Source organism: Trachinotus anak, unplaced genomic scaffold (genome assembly GCF_046630095.1).
Source record: "Trachinotus anak isolate AG129_WGS33_773 ecotype Australia unplaced genomic scaffold, CSIRO_AGI_Tana_v1 ptg000034l, whole genome shotgun sequence".
In the NCBI taxonomy this organism is placed as follows: domain Eukaryota; kingdom Metazoa; phylum Chordata; class Actinopteri; order Carangiformes; family Carangidae; genus Trachinotus; species Trachinotus anak.
The window spans coordinates 435,869-447,500 of NW_027273885.1; the positions used below are offsets into that span (position 1 = coordinate 435,869).

The 11,632-nt window shown below is 41.9% G+C and overlaps 1 protein-coding gene, 2 long non-coding RNA genes and 1 pseudogene across 18 annotated transcripts in view; 3 read left to right on the forward strand and 1 right to left on the reverse strand.

Moving 5' to 3' along the window:
* The window catches only part of LOC139614492 (uncharacterized), a 157,359-nt gene that overhangs the window by 15,424 nt on the left and 130,303 nt on the right, over positions 1–11,632 (forward strand). The window lies entirely within an intron of this gene.
* On the forward strand, positions 786–7,569 carry LOC139614490 (gap junction delta-2 protein pseudogene; annotated as a pseudogene).
* On the reverse strand, positions 7,666–9,736 carry LOC139614491 (uncharacterized). The gene is made up of 3 exons (XR_011687056.1): positions 9,292–9,736; positions 8,562–8,611; positions 7,666–8,297 (listed from the first exon to the last, which is right to left on the reverse strand). It is a non-coding gene; the product is annotated as an uncharacterized lncRNA (long non-coding RNA).
* LOC139614486 (RNA-binding protein Musashi homolog 2-like) overlaps positions 10,273–11,632 on the forward strand; it is a 131,663-nt gene continuing 130,303 nt past the window's right edge. For 5 of the 16 annotated variants that reach the window (XM_071471796.1, XM_071471797.1, XM_071471800.1 and 2 more), the window contains exon 1: positions 10,278–11,632. This exon is cut by the window's right edge and continues 600 nt beyond it. The gene's annotated coding sequence lies outside the window, so the exon portion shown is untranslated. The other 11 variants (XM_071471808.1, XM_071471806.1, XM_071471803.1 and 8 more) reach the window with 5 other exon arrangements.

Here is an 11,632-nt window from a genome sequence, read left to right on the forward strand (position 1 = left end):
AGTAAGTCTCAGTTAAATTGTCATTTCATCTTAATTTTGATTAATAAAACAGTTAATTGTTTCAGCAGTTTTCACTTTCAAAAGGAACTACAGCACCTTCACTGTGACTTTCTACACACAAAGCTGTGAGACAACCAGGACCATATTAAACCTATGAGTGGAAATCTGTTGGTGGGTGGTTGTAATACTTTAACATTTGAGAAATGTGCTGATTCAGATATCAGTTTCATGTCTCATGTGCCTGTGGTGATGCTGCTAATACAGCTGAGAAACACTCATCAACACCTGTGAAGCTGAATGATGTTTAATCTCTACAGACACAGAACAGTAAAAAATACAGTTTGTGGTTTTAGGGGGATGTTGAAACTGCAGTGGCAGCAGCTTCCTGAGGGCGTCTCAGAGAGGTTGGCAGGTTTGGTCCCATCATGTCTCCTCTGTACAGAGACTGAAGCCTAAACATGTCCTCGCTGTCCGTCCCGGAGACACTGGGCTCATGAATCAACACTTTCCCACAGGTTGAACTCTTCTTTAAACTCTTGGTAAAAACAAGCTGAGGCTTTTCTGTGTTCTGAGAAAAGCAAGTATCTACATAACGATCAGACCAGTGAAACATCAATTAAGATTATAAACAGTTTAAGTTGAGCCAGACTCCTCAGTATACTCATGTCGGTCTGATTCAGGTGCTGTTCATACCTGTCTGACCTGTGTGGTGTAGATTTGTTCTAACATGCTGAGCCTTTCACTCTTTCATCTACATAAATAACAACTGAATTCCAGCCCAGACTGAACTGCACAGTCTGCCAGTGGTGCTCTGCTGCTGGACCAGTGTCCTCTGCTGCAGGTGATGGAGCAGGAGCTGCTGAGGATCCTGATAAGCATCCGCAGAGACCTGGAGGATATTTACTGAGTTTACAACTGAGACTGGATTCCTGGAGCACGTTTACCACCGTGTCCAGAGACATTCTTTATATTTATATTGACTCTGTTGACTCTGAAACAGCTTTTCTTCAGCTGATCTGCTGTATGTTGACTGAATGTGGAGCTTTGCTGGCTCCAGGTGAAACGTGCTGTCACTGCTCTGATGTTTGAGGCATCATCTGGAAACCAAAGGAAGTGTAGAATGATTTATTCCTCTCTAACTTGTGCTGTCCAAGCTGCCTAAATACAGAACTTTTGCGTAAACCTGCATTGTGTCCTCTTTCCAGCTGGTTCCATATGTTTTTTGTGTGACTGTTCGCGGCCGTTCAGAAAAGGAACCCCCCATTGTGTTTTGAAATCTTTGTTGCACTGTACATTGTCAGCCTTTGTAGCCACACAGCACAATGACAGTTTCAGATAGACCGGCTCAATCTGTGTGGTCAGCCTATTCTCCCTCACCACGCTCAACAGGAGTCATTTCATCAACGCTTTAAGATTAAAAATAACCATGCACCCTGCATGGCAGAGGCTCTGCTGCCAAGATTTATTCTGGAAAACTGAAGGTTAAATTCAGGTGAGTTCAAACTGTCATTTTTATCTACTTTCTCATAAAAGTCTATACTGTTCATTACAAAGGAGATGTGCATTTGTCTGAGAGAGAAGTACTTCACACACATGTATATATGTTTATATATGTGGTGTCATGTCCTCAATAGTCTGTCTGGGATTTTTGGAATCTGAAGTGTAGTTTACACTGATTTAAAGTCAGATACCAACACATGTTTGATCAGTTACCTGTAAATTCAAAAACTTTAGGCTGTGAAAAATACAGAAATACACAGATGGATTAAACTTAATGTCAGAGCCCTGGATTTCCAGTGTAATGTCACTGTATTAACAAGGTACTACCTGAAGTCGTGACACAGTATGTGGGCTTTGATATTATATGTGGCTGTTACACATTGATGGTACTTAAAAAGTATTAGTGCCTTTAGTGCATCAGTTTTTTTTAACCCAGTACTGTTCCCTGTGGGAGCCCAGTATTTAGAAAAATACTGTTGAATTTATTTTTCCTGACTACTACTGTCTTGTTCCCCATGGCCTTGTTTCCTACATTCATGTATCAGCAGGAACTGGTCAGTATTTTATTACAATTGCCCTGTAAATCCTGTATTTAAGTGGTAATATAAATAAATATAATTCCCCACCAGGATGTAAAGCTCCACACAGTCTAAAGGCAGATGTCCATGTGTTTGTGATTATAAAGCAGGTCTAGGTTCTATATTAATACTGTGAAAGTATCAAAGCCTCAGTCCACAGAGAAATGCACACAGCCTGTATTCAGAAACTGAGCCTTAAAACCAGCCGTCAGGACTCAGAAATCTGTTATATTTTTATTACATCACTCAAAAAACAGCCAAATCCTGCAAGAGTGGGCTTGGGGGCCTGGCTGAGGGCGGTGACTGCTTTGTTGTGACATCACAAAGTTACAGAAGTCCTGACGGCTTTTGGTTCTGAAAACCACAAATATATTTCTTATAAATATCATCACTTAAAATAAAATGCTGTAGAAGTTAAAGTAAGGACCTTTAATGATTCCCCAAACACTGTTGATAGTTGATAACAATAGAATTGACTCTGCATGTTCAATCAATAAAATTCTGTAAGGTCAGCTGATGTAAACAGAAGCCCCTCCTCTGCTCCCTCTCTAAGGTTAAGCCATGGGTGACTGGTCCATACTTGGCCGCTTCCTGTCTGAGGTCCAGAACCACTCTACAGTGATTGGCAAGATCTGGCTCACGATGCTGCTCATTTTCCGTATCCTGCTGGTGGCCCTGGTGGGTGACGCTGTCTACAGCGACGAGCAGTCCAAGTTCACCTGTAACACCCAGCAGCCTGGGTGCAACAACGTCTGTTACAACACCTTCGCTCCTGTTTCACACCTACGGTTCTGGGTCTTCCAGATCGTGCTGGTCTCCACCCCGTCCATCTTCTACATAGTTTTTGTTTTGCATAAGATTGCCAAGGATGAGAAGCTGGACAGCCAAAGGGCACAGGTCGTAGCCCAGAGATCTCCCAGGCAGAGATACAGCCATATGGGAAAGGATGGTATGGAGGCCCTGAGGGTCAGTGTTCCCACCTACTGCCCCCACTACAGGGAGGAGTGGGATGTGAGGGAGAGGGATGGAGTAGAACAAAGCCTCCTGCAGGAGGATTATGGCGAGGTAGGGGAGGACCCCACCCAGCAGTCCAACCAGGTCCTGCTCATCTACATCCTTCATGTGTTACTACGATCCGTCATGGAGATCACCTTCCTGGTGGGCCAGTACTTCTTGTTTGGGTTCGAGGTGCCTCACCTGTACCGCTGTGACACCTACCCCTGCCCCACTCGTACAGACTGCTTCGTGTCACGCGCCACAGAGAAAACCATCTTCCTGAACTTCATGTTCAGCATCAGCCTGGGCTGCTTTGTGCTCAACATCGCAGAGCTTCACTACCTGGGCTGGGTTTACATCTTCCGCATCCTCTGCTCAGCCTGCTCAACCTGCTGCAGCCAGGAGAGGGACACCGTCAAACTCTACTCACACCGCAACCCCCTCCTGCTGCAGCTCAGGCACTCTCTGAGGAGCCAGCTGGTCCTGCAGACCCCAGCGGCCATGGCCCCGGAGAAGACCGGGGGTCTGCTCACACACGCCCCGGCCATCTCCTTTGAGACAGACTCAACGGTGGAATGCACCTCCAAGAGAAATCCAGAGAGCAGAGACAAAGTGAAGGTGAAGCTGGCCAACATGGCCCGGCTGGGACGGACGAAGAAGTCTTGGCTGTGAGAGCTTTATTTTATTATATCTCTCTGAAGCTTACCCTACATAAATATGTAACATAGACAGAGTCAATTTCATGTACTGTTGTGGTAATAAATGTGTCAAATGAAACTGCTGATGCAATACAAGTGTTTGAAGTGTGGCAGTGAGGGCTGCTGTGAAACAGGATGGAGCTGGTCCTCAGTCATGTGACTGGTGGATTCTACCCTGAACCTCATGTTTTAGTTGCTGAAAACTTCATCACAGTTCAGCTGTAATCACTTAATCTGACAACACGTCATCCAAACGAGGTCTTCCCCAGTGTGACCCAGACTTTAAAGCTCCTCATTTCAACCCCTCTTGTGTTTTATCTGAAGTGTTGATCTCCATCAGAAGATATATCTGTGGTTGTAAGAACCAAGAACCATCTCAGTGTAGTTTTACATCTCCTCTCTCAGGCTTCTCTCTGGAGCTCTAGTAACAATAGGTCAGTCAGCCAATCAGAGGAGAGGGTCTGAGCCTCTCTTCTGATTGGCTGAATGTTTTCTGAGTGAGCCAATAAAAATACAGTAGATCCTGCACAGTTGGATGGTGGGTCCAGGTGGGCAGGGCTGAGGGCGGTGAGGGTGGTGACTGCTTTGTTGTGACATCACAAAGTTCCAGAAGTCCTGATGGCTGGTTTTAAGGCTCAGTGTCTGAATCCAGGCTGTGTGCATTTCTCTGTGGACTGATGCTTTGATACTTTCACAGTATTAATATAGAACCTAGACCTGCTTTATAATCACAAACACATGGACATCTACTTTTAGACTGGATGGAGATTTGAAATTTTATATTTCATCAGAAACTGTACAAAGACACAACACACTTTCTGTTTGTATTATGTATATTTTAATACAGTTTGGTGTTTTTAATGTTCTAGTTGTCATGTTTTTTTTCTTTTTCATTTACAGCTGATACTTGTTTCATGTAAAACATCATCATGTTGTACCATCATGTCACTCTGCTGCATCCTCTGTGGTCGTATCAAACACCAGAACAACACAATAAAATGTGCAGATGTTACGTACTTCAGAGATGGTGGACATGTATTTTTGTAATTATATCAAATCTGATGAAAGATGTCATCGTGTCTGAGGTGGTTAAACGGACGCTCTGCCGTTCAAATCCCACAGTCACAGTCCTCATATCTGTGTTTGAAGTCTGACTGGTGCTGGTCTGGTCTGCTCACCTTTCCATCCATCCAAATCTGATTGGCTATCGTTGGATTGATTCTGTTTCTCAGGAAATGAAGACCTGATTGGCTGAATGTTTTATTACATCATTTTTGGGATTTGGGAGGTTATGACATCACAAATCACAGGGGTTACAGTCAAAGTCAAACTGGAAGTGTTTTTTTTTCTTTTTTTCACGTCTACAGTCAAATCTGTGACTTTTTCTGTGGAAATGTGTTTGTGAATTTGCAGTAAAGTAAAATATTGACTCTTTATCTCTGTCCTGTGTCATTGTATTTTTTTTATCCTTGATATATGAATTCACCTTCACAAACAGAAAAGTGCAGCAGGATCTCAGGAGCACTGTGATGAAGCTGCTGTTTATTCTGCTGTGATGTCATTTCTCCGTAGGTGACAGGAAATAGAAGCAGATGAATCCATCCGTGGCTCCAGTAAATCAAAACCTCATCTGTGTTTGGAAATGAAGAAGACCTTGTACTGATGTCAGTGAGTTCATTTCTAGTTGTTTTCTGAATCCTGTTTCACTTCCTGTTTACCTCAGGTTCATCACTGCCTCGCTCCACCTGACCTCCCAGTCTGATGACCTCTCCTGTAACTTAGAGAATAAACTTTTCCTCTGAACTGTTCAAACTGTCTCTGCGTCCTGAGTCCAACAGATTTGATTCAATATGAATCAATAACATCTGCTCAATATTTATTTTTTATCAGACCCATGACATCACTTCCTTTTCCAGTACAGGGCGACTTCATTGGTCTGAATTGGACCAGTCAGGTTAGACTGACTGAGAAAAGGAAATAAAATAAAATCAAAATAACTAAATCAACATATTATCCAGGACATTATTTCCTCTTCATTTCCACTTAATCTTCATCATCATCATCATCATCATCATCATCTCCTTTCTGCTACAGGTGAAAATCAGCTGATGTCATCAAATCAAACAGGAGGAAGTTTATTGTTTTCTCACACAGATGTGTGTTTGTTTTGATGTGAGGACACAGTCGGTCCTCTGGGTGGGGCTGTTGGCTGTGGGAGCTGATGCTCTGAACCTCAGGTTCAGTTCAGATCCAGGATTTGTTCACGTTACAGGTTAAAGTTTTCTCCAGTGATTTCTGAGGCTGTTCATGATGAAACTTGTCAAACAGACTGAGACTGTTTCAACATGAAGACAAAAGCAGCTTCTGGAGACTTCAGCCATTCGGTCTCTTCAGCCATGAAAACCTGGTTGCACTGATACGATATGATTGTATGTTATGGTTCAGTCCAGCAGATGGCAGCTGTCGTCAGCAGGAGACAGACTGCAGCTTCATCGTGAAACAAAGGAACAGATGTTGCTGAAGTGCTGTCAGCTGAAGCACACGCAAACTTAATGTCTCAAGAAAAAACAGGATCTGATCCCTACAGACGTAAAACTGTTCTTTCAGATCTGCTGTGTTAAAAATTAAAATCACACCATCAATTAGAATTAGAATTACAGTTAGAAAGCCTTTATTCTCATTGTGAGCTCAGCTCCTCATTGGTGCAGAGGGGAAAAAAACACAACACAGATCATTTCTATTAATAAAAAAAGATAAATAATATTAAAAAATATATACAAAACACTAAAATAGATCATATTGCACAATGATAAATAACATTGTTGATATGGTGTTGCATATGAATAAAGAGCAGAGTGAGATGAATGGTTATGATTATTACAGTGGCAGTTACTCTTCCACCAACATGACGACTTCAGCTGCTGCTGCCATTAACACCACTACTACTGTTACAGCTGCTGGGCTCATATTCAAATGTTCTGCTGTCTCCTCTGTCAGATGAGCTTCCTCAGCTGACTGAGCTCTTTTCTCTCTGGTGTTGATGGTTATAAAAACGTGTTGATTGAACGACAGCAGGACGACTGAAGGACTCAGAGACTAAAGTTTGAATTCTGCGTCTGCACAGCGGCGAGTCAGTGTGATGGAAACTGTGTCGTCTGTTTATTTACTGTTAAACCTCTGAGAATATAAGACGCTGTGTTAGGATGTCATTCATCAGTATCTGATGTCAGGGAGCCTGAGGACAGGAAAGGTCAGAGGTACATTTCTCTTCATGACAAATCACAACCTTTATGTGTTTATGGATTCAATGACGAGACTATAACAGATTATTTTACTTCAGAAAAACATACTCTAATTTTTAAAAGGGGAACAGATATAGTGATCATATCGTTATCTGTTATATGATAAACTCTGAAATGCTTCCGCTGCTGGTTGAATGCTAACGTTAGCTACTAGTTGTGTACAAATCAGACTCTGAAGGTAAACCCAGCCTCAGGTTCTGTCCTGGTTTGGCTGCTGCAGTGGCTGCTATGCTCCAATTACCCATCAAGTGTCGGTCTATATTTATATTATCATCAGCAGACCCCATGAACAGACCAAAACCTACAATGTGTCTGTTAACACTCTCTCACCTCCATACTCTCCTGTACTCGACTGTTATAAAGGGTTTAAAAAGTATAATATCAGCAGGTGTGTTCTTCAGAGACAGTGTGACACCAGAGAAGCTCAGCAGCTGCTGTTCATATAATCTCACTGCTACTGAAGGAAAATGTCTTCACACCAACAGTGGAAAAGATGGAATATATATATATATATATATATATATATATATATATATATATATATATATATATATATATATATATATATATAGATATAGATATATAGTGAGTGAGTGAGTGTGTGTGTGTGTGTGTGTGTGTGTGTGTGTGTGTGTGTGTGTGTGTGTGTGTGTGTGTGTGTGTGTGTGTGTGTGTGTGTGTCCCAGCCCTGCTACCTCACTGTGGCTGTGTGCTCCAGCAGACCGGCCCACGTGCAGCCTGTCTGTGCCAGCTGTTAGATGAAGCTCTGCTTTGATGTGCAGAGCTGCGGCTCTTTGATGGAAGTTCATTACAATGAGAACTAACAGCTTTTGTTTAAGGGGCCTCCTTGATGTCTCTGCTCCATGAAGGAAAACACGATCCACTTTGATTTGGGCTAAATGTCCCTGTGTGTGTCTGTCATCAGGCAGCTCTGCAGCACCTCCACCTACAGCCACACATCCATTAATGAAACTATTGTTTTTGTTACTGACGTGCAGATGGACAGGGATGATGATGATGATGATGATGATGATGATACTGCAGCTTGTTCTCCTGGTTTTCAGATGTGACTCACTCTGCCTCCGACTCGTCCTGTATTCATCTCACACAGATGTGTGTTTGTAATGTGCGTCTCTCTCCTCGTTGTGTCTGATCACATGTTAATGGAGGTTGGTTGTGTTTCCTCTGGATTTACTGAGGTCACCTCTTCAGTAACTGTGAACCTGAGACGTGAACACAGCACAGAGGGATTTAAAGATCCACCGGGGGGTGTGGAGGTGGAGATCAACATGCTTTGAATACAGGTTCATATATAACTAAAGCCTGATTATTAGGAACAGAGTGAAACAGTCAGGTTTTACTAACCAACACATTATCTGAGTGCTGTAACATAAATGAATAGAGGAAGGAGGTTGTCAGTCACTACATTGCAACTGAACTGTTCTTGGTTTATTTAGACATTTAAGTAAATGTTTGGCTGCACTTACCTTCATCATTTACCTCCCCTGATGCTCTGGGTGCAGCTGCATGAATGACACTGATGGAGCCAGTAATGACACTGACAGTAAAAATTAAAAAAAACATCCTGGATGTTTTGAAGGTGCACCAGCCGTCTGGGCTTTGAACAGGATTAATCCCCATGTCCAGTCCTCCTGTGCTCTGGTCTCATCACTTTCTTTGTCACAGGATTTTTAAATGAAAAAGTGTTTTCTTCCATGGAGGAAATTCTGAACGTCACTTTCACCTGGAGGCTTCATACTGCACTGTGTCAGCTCACGTGTGGGCGGTGTTAAAATGTGGGGAAGGCCAACAGTCTAACAGGAGGGACTAACCTGTGCATGCCACGGCCATGGATACAAAAACTGAGAAACTCAGGTAACAACACACACAGAGGGGGTGTGGCTTTGTTCTTGGCTCAGGATGCCATGACGACACTATATCTTTACATAGAAAATAGTTGTTTGCTGCTGTGTTGTTGCCTAAAATCTGGTGTATAAACCAATGGTAGCTGTGATGATGTAGTGATGTAGACGCCAGTGTAGATAGTGACCCACAAACATACAACAGGTGATACATGACAGGCTGAACTGTTCTTGTTACCTGTTTATAGTAAAATCTCAAACAGTAGCTTTTATTCACCTCTCATTCATAGAGGTTCTCCTTCTGATTTCAGATTGTGTATTTGATCATATTTTAGTAAATTACAATTTAACTCACCTCTTTTATTTGTTGTTACTGCAACCATGTCCAGGCTCAGCTGTAGTCTTGATAAATTAGTAAAATGCACACAACAGAATCAGGTCGTTATCACCACGCTGCTCTTCCCATTTTCTGTTTTCAACACAAACACTGTTCACTGATTATTTCCAGTCATACTGTGCAAACATCACTTCCTCCAGTGTTTCACATTAAATGACCTCCAGCAGCTCAGTCCCACCCACTTTCATTTAAGACATCTTCAGGAAATGTTTAGTTTCACAGACAACACAACACAAATACAAAAGCTAAAACACAAATACAAAAACCACAACATGAAAAGGCTACAAAAGCCAACACCACCGCATAGTCACGTTGTTGTTTTTGCAGTTTCCTCAGTCACACTAGCTGACGACATCGGTCTTCACAAGTTCCGGTGAGAACACTGCAGAGGAAATTAAAAACCAGATTTATAGTTCGACAGGATCCAAGACATCATAGGCATCATAGACATAATGTATTTAGCATACATATACACAATATTATACTAAAACTTTATCAATGTGTTAAATAGTTTTCAGTAACATTTTTCTCAGTAAATCAGTTCATATCTATCAGATATTCGATATAACTTGCATTAAGTCTGTTGTGTTTGTGACATTTTATCATTTTATGTCCTGAAATTCACTCAGGTAAATGTAACAGTCCTCACACCTGAGGGGATACAACCTGCAAAATGAGGCCATTATTACTTGAAATTAGACTTAAATGATTGATCAATAATCAGATATTGCTGAATAATTCTTTGACCAGCTAATGGTCAATGATTAATGGACAAACAATTACAGCTCTAAACATTTTTATTTTCTTTTTTTAGGGAAATTAATTTTGGTTATATTTTAGAAAAGAATAGTCAGAGCTAAACCAGTGACCTCACAGTTTGACTTTATGTAGTTTTTTTTATGGTCAATACCTTAAAATATGGGAAAAGTATTTGTTTTACATGAATAAATTGACATTTAATGTTCAGGTTTTACAAAATACACTGTTATAATAACAGTGTTATTATATATTAATTAAAGCTAAACTCCTGCTGTCCACCAGAGTGATCATGTCAAAAACATCATGAAAAACACATGTAAACTAAAAAATAAAAATTCAAAATATTTTCTTCATGTCTAAACACAGTAAAAAAAAAAAAAATCTTGCCTTGGGCTTTGATGATTCATGCATGATGGGGTTAAACCAGTGAGCGAGGGACTTCCGCAGCTTACAGGATGCTTCCCTGCCTGCCATCCTTACACCAGCCTCTTTGTGCTCGAGGCTCCTCTCCTCTGTCCACAGGAACAAACCAAGATGTGACAAATCCTAAAGCTCAACTTCAAAAGAGTCTCGGCTCGTTGCTTCACTCTGTCAGGATTTCTGGTATCAGGGAAAATTAACAGGCAGAGGAATAAACAGACAGATGGGTCGACGAGCAGGCAGGTGAACAAGCAGGAACAGGTAACAGGTAACAAAACTCAGGTAAGAAGGAAATCACTAGTGAACAAAACCAGATGAACAGATAGGGAATTAGGATCAGGTGTGTGTGTGTGAGTGGGGAGGGAAACTCAGGTGAGTGCAAATGTGGATCAGGTGAGCAGGTGGATATGAAGACAGACGGAAAGTCTGAGGACACCTGGTGGACAGATGGAGAACAGCAGGTCTGGGAGATGACGTGTGACTGCGACTTTAAACTAAAAAGCAAAAAGCCAAAGAATAAATAATCAAAGATAAACTAAAGATAAACCTCTTAATGCCTGTATACAAGTGTCAGTAGAAAAGAACAGTTTGCAGATACAGTCGTACACAAGCATGAGACAACCACCACCTACTGTAGATAACATGACTAAATGCTTCGGACCGGCCCTGCAGGTCGTCATTACGACCCATTGTAACGAGCTGCAGTGCTCATGTGAGGCAGCAGCAGCTGAACTCTGTAAATAAAATGTGAAGTTCAATATATAAAGTTGAAGAGTTGAAGCACTTCAGACTTGTACTCGCCGTATTACCTCGCTAGCATGTTTCTGTTTCTGCAACCGCTGATGTACTGACAACTCTCACAGTTTATTTTGATGCTGAAGGAAAGCTCTGAATGTAAGGAAGTGTCTGCCGCCCTCGTCCACAGCAGCTCATCTGCTCCCTGCTGCCTCCAAGGACAGCGTGTTACTGCAGGACACAAGGCCACCTGCACAACCCCACGTCTAACAGCCACAACATCGCCTTCACCATTTTCATTTCACACGTCTGCTGTCAGAGGCCTGTTCATATCTGCTCCGATTTATTGTTTCAAGTTTTAGAAAATGTTCTGTGAACTGAAATT